The following is an 18,016-nucleotide window of genomic DNA, read 5'->3' on the forward strand; positions in this document are numbered from 1 at the left end:
CTCGGGAAAGAGCAAGAGTTGACTAACAGAGATTGGATAGGGTAGATAAAAGTGAATAGCCTGGCACAAGTAAGTGGAAGTAATGCAAGGACCCAGCTGAGGGCCTTGTGGTCACCAACTAATGCTTCCAAATTAAGAGCCCTTTGGGCCCCTTTTAGTTGCCCCTTACGACAAGCACAGGATACTGTGGGTGTCTGTCCCCAACCACAGAGTGATATTGTTGATCAGTTTTATAGGTTTTCAATATTGTAGGCTTTCACATTTAGTTTTCTTCCATCTCTGTGATATTAAGGCATCCAATGTAAAGGGAGTCTTCCTTCTTCCTTTCATGATTCCCTCTTGTCTTTTTCTTCAAGTGATAATTCCTTAATGATTTTTTTGCTCCTTTTGATAGTCATTCATCTTTGCAGTTTTCCTCGTTGATATGGGCTGATAACCATGTGTTTTTCATTTTAAGACAATCACAACAAAACCCTCCACCATCGCCAGTTAACTTGACTGAACAATATTTCCAGTGTATTTTTTTTTTTTTTTTACTATTTGCTTTACGTTGCATCGATAGTAAGTAAGTAATGTTTTATTTTACCTGGCAAGATTAAGGCCTTCAGGCCTTCTCTTCCATCTAACCAGGAACTGAAATATACATATATTGCATTGTATTACTTACAATAACTCTAATACAAATTAAATTAATAATAATACAAGAATGGTGAGATTACATTAAGATGAAATGAATTAAGATTAAATTAATAAATTAAGATCAAATTAAGATTAAATAAATCAGATATAAAAAGGGATAAATTCTTAAAACTAATATCCCACATGTAAAAAAAAAAAAAAAAAAAAAAAAAGAGGCAGTATATAAAATTTGATTTTAAAGACAAATCGGATAAAAATTTTAGACTCTCTACCAGGACATCCATAACAATAGAATGGTTGTAAGTAGCAGCATCAAGTTTACAGATGATCCTTACTGGTGCATAAAATGTCTCCAAAGTGCTTCCTTGAAAGTATGAATAGCGCTTAACCCCCTGATATTTTTGGGAAGGAGGTTCCACTCACGGCAGGCAATTACTGTGAATGATTTATCATAGATGGCAGTTCTATGGGTAGGTAAAACAAGGATGGAATTATTAGTGGATCTGGTGTTAAGACTGTGATAAGAGGATAAGTATTTGAAATATGAAGTAAGGTAACATGGTTGTGAAGAATGAAGGATTTTATGGAGATGGCATAGGGAATGCACAGTGCGATGGATCTCTAGTCGGGGCCAAGATAGATGGTTATATGAAGGAGTTACGTGTTCATAGTACCGTAGGTTACAGACGTATCTCACACAAGCATTTTGACCACGTTGTAATCTGCTCAATAACTTGCCTTGAGCGTCTCTATAAATCGCGTCACAATAGTCGAAATGAGGGAAAACCAGACTTTCTACCAACATTTTTTTGAGTTTTTCAGGAAATAAGTATTTATACCCGCGCAGTATGTGCAATGCAGAGAATATTTTCTGGGTGATGTTCGTGATATGCGTTTTCCATGACATGTCATCATCGAAAGTAATGCCTAGGACTTTTACTGATGACGTGAATGGTATGTTAGTATTACACAACCTTATAGATGGAATCTCTGGTCGATTGACCTTCGTGAGTAGTTTTGGCTATACAAGGATGATGGCTTGCGTTTTTGCTGGGTTTAACCTAAGCCCACATCTCAAAGACCAAGAAGAAAATGATGTTAGATCCTGATTGATTTTGTCTATGGCCGAAAGTATTAGATTTGGAGATGTATGGAGGTACATTTGTACATCATCAGCATAAATATGGTATTTGCAATGCGTTAGGTTTTGGGAGACATCATTAATGTAAATAGAAAAAAGAAGGGGTCCTAACACTGACCCTTGGGGCACACCACACTGCACAGACCGCCAAGTTGATTTGTTTATTCTATCTGTAACACGCTGCTGACGGCCATGCAGGTAGGAATGCAACCAAAGGAGGGCGCTGTCCGAGAAATGGAGGGAATACAATTTCGAGAGCAAAATGTCAATGTCAACAGAGTCAAAAGCTTTGCTCAAATCTAGGAGTATTAAAACTGTCGCTTCCTTGTTGTCCATAGCTTCTCGGATGTCTTCTGTGACCTTCAGTAGTGCCGTTGTAGTACTGTGTGCTTGACGAAAACCAGATTGTAGTGGGTCAAATAAGTTGTAAGTCGTCATGTAGTCTGTTATTTGTCTATGAGCGATGAACTCTAGCGCTTTGGATAAAGCAGAAAGTATGCAGATGGCTCTGTAGTCAGATGGTTCAGTAGGGGAAGCTACTTTTTTTAGAGGACGTATAATGCCTGCTTTCCATATTTCGGGAAATGTGCTGTCTACAAGGGAAGAGTTAAATATGTTAATTAGTGCAGGTAATATCACATCCAGAATAATTTTTATCATCTCTATTCCTATACTGTCATTTCCTTTTGCCGTTGATGTTATCCGATTTATAGCAAACCTGACTTGTGAGTGGGTTGCTGGACGGAAGTAGAAGTTTTCTCTATCTGTTCGCGTCTTTGCATAATTCCCGTCTAGAACTTCCTGTTTCAGCGCTGCATTTAATGTGCAGTTAGATGAAAAATGATCGTTCAGTTTTTCCAAGGGTATATTTATTTCGTCATCGTCTCGTCCTTTGGTAATTCCAAAGCTCTTTATGGATTTCCACAACACAGCTGTTGAAACATTTGGTTGAATTAAACTGTGAGCGTGTCGTAGTTTCGCATTTCTAATCTGTTGGGTCGTAGCGTTTCTCAGTCTCTTATAGTTCAGTAGATTGTCAGGAGTGCAGTGTTTCTTAACTCGTCTATAAGCAGCATCGCGTTCAGCCATTAGTGCTCTAATCTCATCTGAGAGCCAGGGAGCTGGCTTCCGCGTAACTCGAGCCTTCTTTTCAGGGGCGTGTCTATCATACAGTTCAGTCATATGTCGATTGAAGAGAGTCACTTTGTCATTTATGTCTTTAAGTTTAAATATGTCATGCCATGGCACTGCAACTGCGTCTTGTAAAAGTTTAATCTTATCAATTCTTCGTAGATCTCTATATGAAATTATTTTCGATTTGAACTTGGGACTTTTAATAGAATAGGCCATAAATATAGCATCATGTCGCGATATACCTGGGACACTAATTTGACGGTGATGAAGAATTAATTCAGGTTGGTTAGTGGCAATGAGATCAATTAAGGTGTGTGATGTGTAGCGTTGAGAGGGAGAAACGTTAAATTGCAAGCTTTAAATGAAGTTAAAAGTTGGGTTGTCTGAGGAGAGTTAGGTTCAAGAAGGTTTATGTTGAAGTCGCCCATTATAATTATATTTGAGTAATCAGAGACTAAATCTTGTATTTGAGTCTCTAGATCGCATAAAAAACCTGCTTTCGGTGGCTTATATACTACACCCAGAAGACATTTAACTTCACTCACAGTTATTTCCAGGAACATGAACTCAGGTTTTCGCTCGTACGGACCTGGAGACCTACAGATTATTTTAGGGCGTAAGCTGGTCATAACATACATACCCCCGGAGGGCTTATTTAATCTGTCAGATCTAAGAAATGTATAACCCGCCAGCTGCAGTCTTTCTATTGCGTGATGTGGTTTTAACCAAGATTCAGAGATTAATATTGCGTGGAAACTGGGCGGCATAAATAGGGCTTTTATTTCGTCCATTCGCGCCTCCGCAAGGAGGCTTTGAGCGTTTATATGGCAAATCCTTAAAGCATTACTGTACGGAGAAAGCTGGTGGTTAATGATGTCCCTTGTCGACTGGGAATGGCAAGAAAGCTCAGATGACAATAGGTGTTTGTTGCCTGCGCAGCTGGTTCCAGCGGCATTGGGGGAGGGTGGAGTAAGTGAAAGGTTTTGAGGAATGTTTGCAAGGAAGAGGGGAGCCTGTTCGTTTGTCTCAAGTTCGTTATCAGGGGGACTGTATATTATGTTGTTCTCCGTTATGTTGGAGATGATTATGACAATAATGGGAATGAAATGGAAATAACAATTTACAGCGATCAATACGATAATGGCAATGTGTCAGTAATGTAAGTGGAAATAAATACGACAAAAATAAGGCACTGAACCCAGTCTACTGCTACTAACACCAATCTACCACTACGGCAAGCAAAAGTAAACTATATTACTAATTACATTCTAATAGAGAGTTAAAGTGAATTATGATATACTACAAGGTTAACTCTAAAATTAAACTACAACAGAAAGTAACAAAATGTTGTGAACATTTCTCCCGCATATCACTTTAGTTCATTTAACTGTTCCATAGTGCACACTTTAAACTTATTTGATCCTATTTTTATATTGATTACTCCATCAATGCTCCATACCTGGCGTACACCGAACCTCGAAATTGCCTCCTTAAGGACTGCGAGTCTTGTTGCAGTCAGATCCTCTCTTATTGTGACCGCCGTTCCCTTAAGGCCTCTTTTCTTGTGGAAGATTTCACTCCGCTTACGGTAAGAAACGAATTTCACTATCAGAGGTCGTGGCTTCGCACCCAGTCGTCTTCCAATGCGATGGCTCCTGTCAATGTCCCGAAGGTCAAGGTCCACACCAAGATCTCTTGCGATGCTTATTGCGATGACATCGAGATCTTCTCCTTCCTTTTCCGGAATGCCGAAAATACGGATACTTTGCCGCCGCTGGTATTGCTCCAGTTCATCTTGCTTGTTTTTAAAGTCACTTTTGATTTTCACAAGTTCCCTGTCCTTAGCCTGAAGCTGATCTTGTAATAGTTTGACACTTTCCTTGTATTCCGCTCTTAGTTCCTGGAGCTGCAACATTAGGGGCTGTAACTGTTCGGCTACGGCTACGGCCTGCTTAACGAGTTCTTGTATGCTGGCGCCATGCGGCGGGCTGGCTTGGGGAAGCTTCTTAGGAGCCATTATGACAACTTAGTAGTAGAACACTGATAGTTACTGTAGTTAGCTGCACACGTTGAACTTCAGCACGAATGTAATAACATCTTTATCACTTCAAGCACGTTGAACTTCAGCACGAATGTAATTCTTTATCACTTCAAGCACTATATCATCTGCAATTTACAATTTTTGCGAGAGAAAGTTTGCGCGCGACTAGCAGCTAGCGGCCATGTTTGTGGTCTTATGGTGATGGTGGATAGGAAAGGGCTAGGAGTGAAAAGGAAGTGGCCATGACCTTAATGAAGGTACAGCCCCAGCATTTGCATGGTGTGAAAATGGGAAACTACAGAAAACCGTCTCCAGGGCTGCCGACAGTGGGGTTCGAGCCCACTTCTCGCAAATGTATTTCCATGTTAGTAATGCCCGGCGTTGACATGGACTAAGTAAGAAAAATCTAAAAATTCATGAACATTTCTATTATCATGGCCGGTACAGTAAAACTGTACAAGACATCAATGATCGAGAATTGTATTAGAACTTTTGTGATGTAGTATTTATCGATAGGACCACTAATAGCAAAGGTATTTGAGAATTAAGAGCCTCTGTGGCTCAGGTGGAGTGCACCACCCTCTCACCGCTTTGTTCTGTGATTCAAATCCCGGTCACTTCATGTGAGATTTGTGCTGGACAAAGCAGAGGTGGGACAGGATTTTCTCCGGGTACTCCAGTTTTCCTTGTTATCTTTAATTCCAGTAACACTCTCCAATATAATTTCATTTAATTTGTCAGTCATTAATCATAGTCCCAGAGGAGTGCAACAGGCTTTGGCAGCCAGCACAATTCCTCTCCTAACCGGTAGATCAGGTCTTCATTCATTCCATTCCTGACCCGGTCAAATGACTGGAAACAGGCTGTGGAATTTCATTTCATTAAGAATTACATTTTAGGCCTTTCTCTAAACTACGATTTTACCAGCATGAATGCAGTTATAGCCTCACTTGCATTGCTTTATTATCACTAGCACAAGTAAGTGGAAGTAATGCAAGGACTCAGCTAAGGGCCTTGTGGTAACCAACTAACGCTCCCAAATTAAGAGCCCTTAGGTGCCCCTTTTCGTTGCCCCTTACGACAAGCAGGGGATACATGCCAATTTCCATTAAATTCTGTTTAGCAATTTTCTGATGATGCTTGTTGTTTAAAAGGGCCTTGTGATGTGTGTACATACATATATCATCATCTAATAAAGGAAATGCCTTGTCGCTGTAGCCACATCTGACGATCTTCCTCTTCATCTTGCTATATGAACCACATTCCAGTTTAAACTATTATGCCTTTAAGCGTTCAGTCTGCAAAGCTCTGTGAATTTACTAACCACTGGCACAGTTCTTTATTTGTGACTAGTTCTATGGCCTCGTTTAGTTTTATACCTCTTATTTTTAAATTGTTAGAAACTCAGGCTAACCATAGTCGTCTTGTTCTCCATCTACTTCTCTTACCCTCCATTACAGAGTCTACTATTCTCCTAAGTAATCTATCCTCCTCCATTCGCCTCACATGATCCCTCCACCGAAGCCAGTTTATGCTTCATCCGTACAGTTCATTCGTAACTTGTCCTTCATCTCGTCATTCCAAGTAACCACCTGGCATTGTTACACTTGTTTGTATCAGCAATAGTTCTCCCTACTTTCATGTCTGTTACTTCTAACTTATGAATAAGATATTCTGAGTCCACCCAGCTTTCACTAACCTAAAGCAAAGTTGGTCTGAAAACAGAACGATGTAAAGATAGTTTTGTCCGAGAGTTTTCTTCCTTCTTACCGAATACTGTTGATCGCAACTGCGAGCTCACTGCATTAGGTTTACTGCACCTTGATTCAATTTCACTTACTATACTACCATCATGGGAGAACACACATCCTAAATATTTGAAATTATCTACCTGTTCCAGCTTTGTGTCCCCAAACTGACATTCAGTTCTCTTGGATTTCTTATCTACTGACATCAATTTAGTCTTGGAAAGGTTAATTTTCATACCATACTCATTGCACCAATTTTGTCCGACTCGTTGGCTGAATGGTTAGCGTACTGGCCTTTGGTTCAGAGGGTCCTGGGTTCGATTCCCGGCCGGGGTAGGGATTGTTATTGCTTGTGATTAATTCTTCTGCCTCGGGGACTGAGTGTATGCTTGGTTGCTTGGTGTTTTAAGGGGCCTAACATCGAATGTCATCGGCCCACTGGGTGTATGTGTCCGTCCCAGCACTCTCCTCACCATATTCAGACAACATACCACACTACCAACCACCACAGAAACGCGCAATAATGATTACATCCCCCCATATAAGGTTGGCATCAGGAAGTGTATCTGGCCGTAAAACAGGGCCAAATCCACATGTGCGACGCAGTTCGCACCCGCGATCCCATAGGTGTGGGAAGAGTGGTAGGAAAAGAAGATGAAGAAGAAGACTCATTGTACCAATTTTCAAGTTCCAAGATATTAGACTATAGGCTTTTGGCATAATCTGCCATCAAGACCAAGTCGTCCGCTTAGGCCAAACTGTTATCTACATTTTTACCTAACTGAATCCCTCTCCACCATTTAATACCTTTCAACAGTTGATACATGTAAACTATGAGCAGAAAAGGTGAAAGATTACAGTCTTGTCTAACTCCTGTCAGTACTTCGAACCAAGAACTCATTCTATCATCAATTCTCTCCACAGCTCAGTTGGCAACATAAATGCCTTTGATTGATTTTAGTAATTTAACCTTAACCCATTAGTCCTCCTGTATGCCTAATAACTTCTCCATCAGTACTCTGTCTGTTCCTCCTGAAGCTCCCCCTGTGGGTGGGGGCTGTAAAATAACACCCACAATATCCCCTGCCTGTCGTAAGAGGTGACTGATTGGGGCCCCAGGGGTTCTGAACTTGGGAGCATGGGTTGGCGACCACGGGGCCCTTAGCTGAGCCCTGGCCTCGATTCCACTTACTTGTGCCAGGTTCCTCACTTTCATCTATCCTATCCGACCTCCCTTGGTCAACTCTTGTTCTCTTCTGACCCCAACGGCATTGTTGCCAACTTCAGCGACAAGTCGCTAAATCTAGGGAATTCGGGAACCTTGTTAACGATAAAATTTTATTTTTCCGATTAGCGACTTTTCTGGGGATTATTCAAGCACTTTAGAGGGAAAACTGGTGAATTTCATAGTTTAATAAAATTATCATCAATTTAACGGAATAAACTGCAGTTCAGTACGTGAATGTTTATGCCCGGTTATTTTTCAATCTGAACTTCCTTGTATATCATTTCATGTGATTTTATAATCACATTATGACATCCTTCGGCAATTCCTTTTCTTATCTGCTGGATGACATCATGTGTAGGCGCTGGGAGTTGCACAGACAGCGTTAATACAGTATTAACGCAGTAGATTAGTCAGTCATTCGATTTTTTTTTTTTTGCCTCTTAGTTACGCGTAACCAAATACAGTAGAGACAATACACGACACTTACGGATTTCGCCTTGCTAAAATGGGAGACAATTCGACGGTGGCGCTCCTAGTGACTTGACCTGAACAAATCGCGCTAAATTCAAATATCAATGGAAATGTATGTACGGAAATGGATAAATAAATTACGTCTAGAAAGAAAGTGGTATTGAGATATTAACTTCGAAGTTGCTAAAGCAATTCTGGATAAATCAATGAAGAATTATTTAAAAGGTTATTATTCAAAGACTGAAATTAGAAATATAAACAAGGTGTGAAATGGACTGCTGTGAAATGGCTTGATCTTTCATTTATGCATTACTTTTTTAGCTTTAGCATACCTGCCTGAAATCTCACGGTTGGATTTGTCTTTTTTCCTCATTTAAAAACAATGTATCATCATATTAAGACATTTGTCAATAAAAATATCGGCACATTCCTTACACATATGATGCAATGAATTAACATTTAATAGCTGGACAATTTTCCTCTTAACATGAGGCCTACTAACAGAAAGAAAATCTATAAAATCCCGGCTTTAATCTGAGAAGAGGGATAAAAGAAAGAAAAGTTTGAAAATGTTGTTGATAGTGATGCTTTGAGGAATATTTACGTACAATTAGAGTAAAAATGTAACATACCCTTGGCTGTACAGTCGAGGATTTGCCTGGAAATGATCTGAACAGATCTTATAATTCTTATACAAGCGTAACGTCCCTTCTTTCTTGTACACTTTATCCAAATCGCTTCTGTGACATTTCAAAACCCACAGATCACACCTACAACAACACATCGGTATTGAAGGTTAACTGCTGCACTATACAATAAAATATGCGTATTATATTTTAAGCCCGTTAAAACATGGGTCGAGCAGGTCAGAAGATTATGAAGTACTATAAAAATCTCTGTCACTGGAAGAATATATATGCAAACACAATATTACTTACATGTTCTTGTCATGAGGGAACCTGAAGAACGAGCGCGCATTTTTCTCTACTTCGTAATTACTGCGGCCAAACACAGCACATACCTTTCCCCTCATGTTGACAGGAGATATCAAGGAATGGCACACGCTACTATTTAATTATGTCAACTCACTGAAAACGCATAATTAACACCAAAAACTTCACACAAAAGTACACGTGCTCTTATGACAGAATCAGTACCGTTCAAGTCTATCTGCTAGAGTGTGTTCCAATAGCTGTCCCTCGATATCTCGCTCAGTGTCGTGTATTGTCTCTACTGTATTTGGCGTAACATTACACAGCGGACGGAGGTGATTAAGGCGCGCGCGCTAAGAAAATGAATTGGTCTCTTCGCACCTATCAGTATAATAATAATAAGTTCTGTTGTGATCTGTGTTTTTTCTTGAAGTCATTCATGGTTTTTTAGGTGTATTTACGCAAATTTACACGTGCGATTTCAAATATTCATTTTCGTATTTTCTTGTTTGTGAACTGTGTTTTTATTTTTTGCTCAACACCATGGGTAAGCCAAAGTATCAGGAAAACTACTGTGAAGACTGGAAACATCAGTTTAAATGGTTATACCGGTAGATTCTGGTAAGTCCAAAGCCTACTGCATCTACTGTAAAACAGAACTGTATGCTAAATATAATGATTTAAAGAAACATTCTAAAACTCAGTAACATAAAATGCGATCAGGGCCGTTTACCTCACCACTGCAGAAAAAAATACCGTTTGCAAAAGTAAACATAAGTACTGCTAGGAATGAAGGAAGTTTGGCATTGTTTATTGCAGAGCACTGCTCATTGTTGACTGTAGATCACTTGTCAGAACTGTGTGTTAAAAATTTTGGCGATAGTTCTAAACCAGCAGATCTCCGTTTACACAGAACAAAATATACTGAAGTAATAAAACATGTACTAGCACCACATTTTGTTGAGGACATGGTTTCTGATATTGGCGATCAGGGTTACAGTTTAATAATAGATGAGGAGACAGATATATCCGTTACCAACTTGTTGGGTGTCATAATTCGTTACTTCAGCGCCAGTATGAAAAGGATAGTATCAAGATTTTTAGGTTTGCTAGACTTACTAAATGGCACAGCACCAGGAATATTCTTACAGCAACTGAAGCCTGCTAATTTGTTAGGTATAGGTGTAGACAACGCTTCCGTGAACACTGGGCTGAACAATGGGGTATATGAACTTATGAAAAAAGAGTTTAATATTCCTCATTTGAAAATGATCAGGTGCGTGTGTCATTCTATACAGCTGGCTGTTTCTCATGCCACGGAAGACACTTTGCCGCATAATGCTGACTTCATTGTCCGTGAAAGTTACCTTTGGTTTGCTCATTCCAGCAAGAGACAGGGCATTTAAAAGCAAATTTACAATGCAATAAATAGTGGAGAGTCTCTCAAATTTCTAAAAGTTTGTGAAACAAAATGATTATCCATTGAACCTGCTGTTCGGCGAATTGTTGAACAGTGGGATGAGGTCAAATTACACTTCGATGTAGTAAGGACACAAGAAAAGTATTCTGCATGAGGTCCAAAAAGTAATTAAAGTATTTGAATCTGAAAATGCAGACCCCACTCGTTTACTTGATGATCTCACGAATCGTATACAGTTTTTAGGAAGGAAAATCCTAAACCCAACTGCTCGATTTGATATATTTTCTCCATCAAATGTGATTGATAGCTACGTGGACCCCAAACCCTATCTGGGTGACGAGTTCGAAAAACTGGCGGAAACTCTATCAGTAGAAAAGGTAGAAGTGGTTAGGGGCCGCGGTATTAACACGAAAAAGCTAATTACAGAACTAAAAAATAGGCTACCGAACAATTTTCAAAACCTAAGGAAAATGGCTCTCCTTTCTATTAAAAACTGTCTGAATGTTGTCAAAAACCCAATATTTGAGTTAGCGGAAGATATGGGTTGTAGTATCTCAGATATAGATCACATTAAGAATCAGTGGCGTAATTTAAACGCAATAAAATGGAGTCAAGTTTCACATACCACAGATTTCTGGGTAGAGGTGTTACAGTATAGTGATTCGGCAAGACAAAATCCCTTCAGGGAACTAGCTACTTTTGCTATGAAAATTTTGGCTCTCCCACATTCAAATGCTGAAGTAGAAAGGCTCTTTAGTAAACTTGGTATTGTGAAATCTAAATTGAGAAACAGAATGAAAGTCGAAACAGCAGCATCCATCTTGCACATCAGGAATGCGCTTATGTGCCTGGGAAAAACCTGCCATTCCAACAAAATTCCAGAGAAGGTCGTCAGGAAGATAGGAACTAAAAATGCTTATTCAACAAGGCTGAACTATTACCTGCTCCATCAACAACTCAGCAACCTTCCACTTCACAGGCTACATCGTTTGCTGAGGAGGAAATGGAAGACGATGAAGATGGAATATTTTTTCTGCATACGTATGTCCATTTTATTCATGTTTACTGGTAATTTTATGTTAGCGACTTTTCTTAGCGACTTTGACAAAAATGTGGCTATTTTTGAGACTTTCATCAACGAATTTAGCGATATTTTAGGATGTACAGTTGGCAACACTGCCCAACGGTATTAGAGCACTTGAGGCCTAGGGAGTCTTTCAGTTTCATGCCCTTCATGGCCCTTGTCTTCCTCTTCACTTTTCGAAGCATTGGATTCCTTCCATGTTTCTCTCTGATTGGTATTATATACAGGATGGTTGCCTAGTTGTACTTCTTAAAACAATAATCACCACCACCACCATCACCTCTTGAAGCATTTTTCAATTACCTGGAGCATACCGAAAATCTGATCCTGACAGCCCCTCTGAGGTCTGAAACCACTCTGGTTTTCATCTAACTCTCAATCACTAATTGCACCCTGCCTTCCAAAATGTCAGTGAGCACTTGCCTGGTATACTGATAAATGAGATACCTCAATAGTTGGTGCAATCCTTTCTGTTCCGTTGCTTATAGATAGGTGCAATTACAGTACTGTTTTTATCCAATCAGCAGGTACCCTACTAACACTCCATGCTGATCTTGTTACTCTCTGAAGCCATTTCATCCTTGCCTTCCCACTATATTTCACCATTTCGGGTCTAATTTCATCTGTTCATGCTGCTTTGTGACAATAGAGTTTATTTACTATCCTTTCCACTTCCTCAAGCATAACTCCACATGAGTTTGGTTGTTTGCAATGTCACCACAAAGATTTAGTTTTATGTTAGGAACATTCAAATTATTCCTCCCACCTGTCGAGTGTCCTGGGATCTATTATGGGTTCACCTGATTTACCATAAACTCTATTCATTTCGTTTTTTCCCCTCCATTTCTAAGATACTTCATTAATGTCCAGAAAGATTTACCTGCTGCTTGACCTAGCCTTTCTAGGTTATTACCAAAATATTCCTATGACTTCTTGTTGGATTCAACACCTATTTATTTCGCTTTGTTTCTTTCATCAACATACAATTCCCTGTCTGCATCAGTCCTTGTTTGGAGCCATTTCTGATATGCCTTCTTTTTACGTTTACAAGCTGCTCTCAATTTATAATTCCACCAAGATGTTCGCTTTTTCCCATCTTCACACACAGTTGTTCCTAGGCATTCACTTGCTGCTTTCACTACAGCATCCCAGTATGCCATCCATTCTCTTTCTATATTCCGAACCTGCTTACTGTTCATTGTTTGGAACTTTTCTCTACTCATATCCATGTACTTCTGGATGTCCTTGTCCTGGAGATTTTCTACTCTTATTCGTCTGCAGACAGATTTACTTTCTCTATCCTAGGGGTAGGGATACTCAGTTCACTGCAGACCAGATAGTGATCCGTATCATCAAAAAATCCCCAGAACACTCACACATTCCTAACACATTTCCTGATGAAATGTCTCTTAAGATATATCATCATCATCATCATCATCATCATCATCAAGGTTAGTTGCAATGTTATTGCACTGATATATCTTACCTGCAGGCATTTCCAGTAGTTTTCTTAGGCACAATAACATCTCCTTCTGAGTCTGCAAATTTTTCATTGTTAACCCTAGCTCTTTTAATTCTATTCCTCTTCCACAAGTCTTTGTTGCCTTTACGCTTCTTACCAACAGACTCTTCACTATTCTCTACTAAATCTTCCATTAATATTATTAAGTACAACAAACTTAAATGTTTTGTAAAACTACAGTTAAACAAACATTTAATTCTGTTTATGACACACTACACACAGTGCAGGCTTGCTAAGTAAGGTTAGGTTAGAAACAACACCACCAAACACGAACAACACCACCAAACAAGTATGACAGCTGATAGCGACGTAAAGCAACTTGCAAAAGAAATTTCTTAGTGCGCTGTTCCTGCGTCCAGGATGGATGGCGTACAAGAAAACTCCAGCTAGGGTCGGCGAGTATCTCAGGGTAATCATTGTAGTATTTTAACGTGTGTCCAAAAAAGAAAAAACTGACTCGTAACTAAAAATTTTATTGGCTAAGAAAAACAGTGATGGACGTCTCCATCAAACGAGTCATCGAGAGACCAGACATATTAAATTAAGCAATATTTAAATCAAAATTATATATTATACTAAGTAGCCATGAATGACATCTGAAAAATATCTTACGTACTATCATTTATTCATAAAAGGAAAAGATGATGGTCAAAATGTGTAAATATGGATTGAAGATCCAAAATTAATCACTTAGCTCAGTATTACAAACTTGAATCGTTCATACATAATTATTATTTGTTGCATGTTGAAATGGATATCTGCTTCACTTTCATAGTACATCTTCTTCTTCTTCTTCTTTTATGACCACATAGGATCACTTTAGTCAGTCCGTCGTTCAGGTCTCTTTGAAGGGATTGTTCGGGCTTTGCGGTCCTCCCAGTACTTCTTCAGACGCTCCGATCTTCGTGCCCTTTCCTCAGTTGAAAATGTGCGTGTTGTTGGTTTGTTTTATGTAAGGGTAAAGCAGAGGTTTGTATTCTTGAGTTTTGTATTCAATTTTATCTTATTTTTGGTGTCTTCTGTTGTAAGGCCTATTTCCTTCAGATCCTCTCTTACTTCTCTGATCCATTTACATCCTGTTGAAGTATTTTTTGAGACGAGATTGTGTTGTACTAGTTGTTTCAGAAGTCTCGAGTCCTGCATCCTCATGATATGTCCAAAGAATCCCAGTCTCCTCTTACGCTTTCAAAAAAAAAAAAATTAACAGTTGCAAATTCGCATGAGTTAATGTCAATTAAATTTAGCATTTAATTTTGTTGTCATATAACACTCCTCATTTTACTATAAATCTGTGTTCAATTCTTAGGACAAATACTTTTCTTATTTATTCATCGTTTCATAGGATTGGTGGAAAGGATAAGATTAGTTTCGTATATCGGTAGCAATTATATGCTATAATTCATCCAAAACAATAACATTAATTGATTATCCTTGCATCATTCATGAACTTAGCTTCCAACCTAAATTAAATATATCATAAACAACCATGTAAACTCTCAACTGAATCAAAATTTCAATGCATGACCTTATATAACTTAACTATGAGTGTAGGGAATACCATGGTTAAAGGTATTGAGTGATTATGAGCCACTTAAAATTATTAACAAGAAGTAGGAATAACTACTCATGTTAATCAGTGCCCGCCATAATCAATATTTCATAAAACATATGAGTAGGAATATCATATTGAAATACTCATTTAAATGAATAAGCATTCATATTAGGATTAATCTTTGATGATCTACTCCTATCTTGCTGAAACGTCGTTACTGCTTGATGAATACTATCAATCCGCATCTGCGTCAATACTTCATTCTTTCTCTTTCAGTATATCATTCATTTCCATTATATCCTCGTAGCATTATATTCATATTTCGGTTCTTTCATTTTCATCCTCACATAACATCATCTCATATTTCTATTCTCATATTTCACTTCATATCCCTTGCAATACTTTACAACATTTATCATACATAACCTACATTGACGCATATCAATCTTCATGTTTAACTAAATAAATCTATCATCAGATCAATGTCTTCACATTTAACATCAACATGTCTTCTTTCTATCTTTATATCCATATCTAACCTCTTCTCACTCATTTATGACAATATATAACCTATATTCGTTAACATAATATCCTACATTTCATTTAAAATCCTATAGCCTTCTCCTCTCAAATACCAAGCTCGATAGCTGCAGTTACTTAAGTGTGGCCAGTATCCAGTATTCGGGAGATAGTGGGTTCGAACCCCACTGTCGGCAGCCCTGAAGGTGGTTTTCCGTGATTTCCCATTTTCACACCAGGCTGTACCTTAATTAAGGCCACGGCCACTTCCTTTCCACTCCTAGCCCCTTCCTGCCCCATCGTCGCCATAAGACCTATCTATGTCGGTGCGACGTAAAGCAGCTTGTAAAAAAAATAAAAATTCTCAAATACTTTACATTATTACGGCATGATTCACTATGACTCATTAATATCGTAGACATTACACTATCATACTATTTAGTCACTTCCCTAACTAGAGATGGTCTTCTTTTTTCTATGAAGACTGCCTATTTCCTTCATTATAACGACACACTATTAGGTCACTCGCGATAAATTATCTATTTTGATTCGTTTCAAAGACATATACGATTTACCAGCTATTAATCAAATGCAAGCAATCTACCCTGTACAGAAACTAGCAAATAAATTCATATCTCTACGAAACTTATCTTTTCCTTTGGCCACCGGGATTGTTATTTCTGGCTAGCCTTCAGTAGCCTTGGTCAGCCTCGATGTTCCACCGCCAGTCACTGGGATGTTTTCGGGAATGCAGCTCTCCCGTGCCCGTCATATCGGTTGGATTTTCTCCGAGCAGTTGACCCACATTTTTCTTACAGGTCCATGACGTAGTTGTCTTGCGCAATTTGAAGATGCATATTCATAGAACAGATTAGTTGAAATATCTTGACATAAGCAAAGCCTTCTAACGTAACAATGATGTCGAGAATCGGTTTAAATAGATGCTTATTTCTCTAATTTTATGCAGACCTTCAGTATGTCCGCTTTTGCTTTATTTCTTTATATTGAATGTAATTGCTACTTAAGTTAGTTTATATAAATGGCGTTTTATAGTTGATTCTTTCTTTTTCGAGCCAAGGCCTATTCTGTGCCTTCTTCTTAATGTTGGGCTGATTGAATCTTGCAGTATTTCACATATTTAGCATGAAATTATTAATATTGCTATTGTAATTATACATTGTTCTTGTGTATAATTGCAATATATCCTTTTTTTTCTGCCGTTATATCATTTTCAATGCTTTACCGAGTTGCTTCTTTCTTGACTGAAGTTCGTCCGCTTTTCATCGATGTGTATTCATTTGTAATTTTTTAATGTTAGTGTTGGCATTAACAGTTCAAACAGTAATTTGTCGTATGCACGGCTTCTGCGATCGTGACCATTACTCTTCAGTGCTACTCTGTATTTCCTTGATATTCTATCACTTTATGCACAATGTTTAATTTCACTAGCAGTAATCGCGTGCAATTCGGCTCAACTAAATTACTCTTGGAACAATGGAAACGGCACACTAGTAAGTTCCTTCAATTTCTCCTTACTTTCACAGCCATTCCTAACTCTATTTCTGTCCAACCTGAACCTCCTTCTTAGTCTCTTTACTTCTCTGTTATAATACAGGGGATCTTTACCATTCATTACCACCCTGAAAGGTGCAAACCTGTTTTCACATTCCTCAACAATTGTTTTAAACCCATCCCAGAGTCTATTTGCATATTTATTTACCGTTTTCCAACGATTATAGTTACTTTTTAAAAACTCCCTCATGCCTATTTTATCAGCCATAGAGTACTGCCTAATAGTTCTACTTTTAACACCTTCCTTTCTGTCACATTTATTTTTAACTACGACAAAAACAGCTTCGTGATCACTAATACCATCTGTTACTTTGGTTTCTCTGTAGAGCTCTTCTGGTTTTACCAGCACCACATCCAGAATATTCTTCCCTTGCGCTATGCAGGGACACATCTCCTGGACGGGAGAAAATCCACAGTCAAATGCTTAAATATTTGAGTGACCGATGTCTCATGGATATCCTCACACTATTCAACAGAATATGAAGTGAGGGAGTGTTTCCATCTCAGTGGCATGAGGGAATTGTGGTACCAATTCCCAAGCCCGGTAATGATTATTGTTTTAAGAGGAAGTACAACTAGGCAAAAAAATCCATAACTTCTGGATAGTTATATGCCTCTCTTATCTACCACATGATATTGCCTAATAGTCCTACTTTTACAACATTGCCTAATTGTCTCCTTGTAAGGGATGAAAAAGGGAATGAAAATTCTTTAATAGCAATGTTTAGGAAGTCCTTGACAACAAAACCAAGAGAAATGAAGGTCAGGAAAAAAAAAATCCTAGAAAATGAAGAAATGCAAATTTTTGCAATTTTTGAAAGTACTCTGAAATGGGATGGTTTAAGCTTGAAAAGAGAAGTTCCCTATATTTGGGGTTAAACCAATTGTATTTGGTAAAACTGATCAGGACACACTTTCTGGAACTTTTATATTATTACTGAGTACAAATTTGTGGGATATATTCATTTATTTGTGGTATGCACTCTAACAGTACAACCACCATTGTGTATGGA

At 38.5% G+C, this 18,016-nt stretch overlaps 1 protein-coding gene across 4 annotated transcripts in view; it reads left to right on the forward strand.

The window, feature by feature from the left end:
- The window catches only part of LOC136872630 (scm-like with four MBT domains protein 1), a 256,730-nt gene that overhangs the window by 34,336 nt on the left and 204,378 nt on the right, over positions 1-18,016 (forward strand). The window lies entirely within an intron of this gene.

The sequence above is a fragment of the Anabrus simplex genome, chromosome 4, assembly GCF_040414725.1.
Source record: "Anabrus simplex isolate iqAnaSimp1 chromosome 4, ASM4041472v1, whole genome shotgun sequence".
Taxonomy (NCBI): Eukaryota; Metazoa; Arthropoda; class Insecta; order Orthoptera; family Tettigoniidae; genus Anabrus; species Anabrus simplex.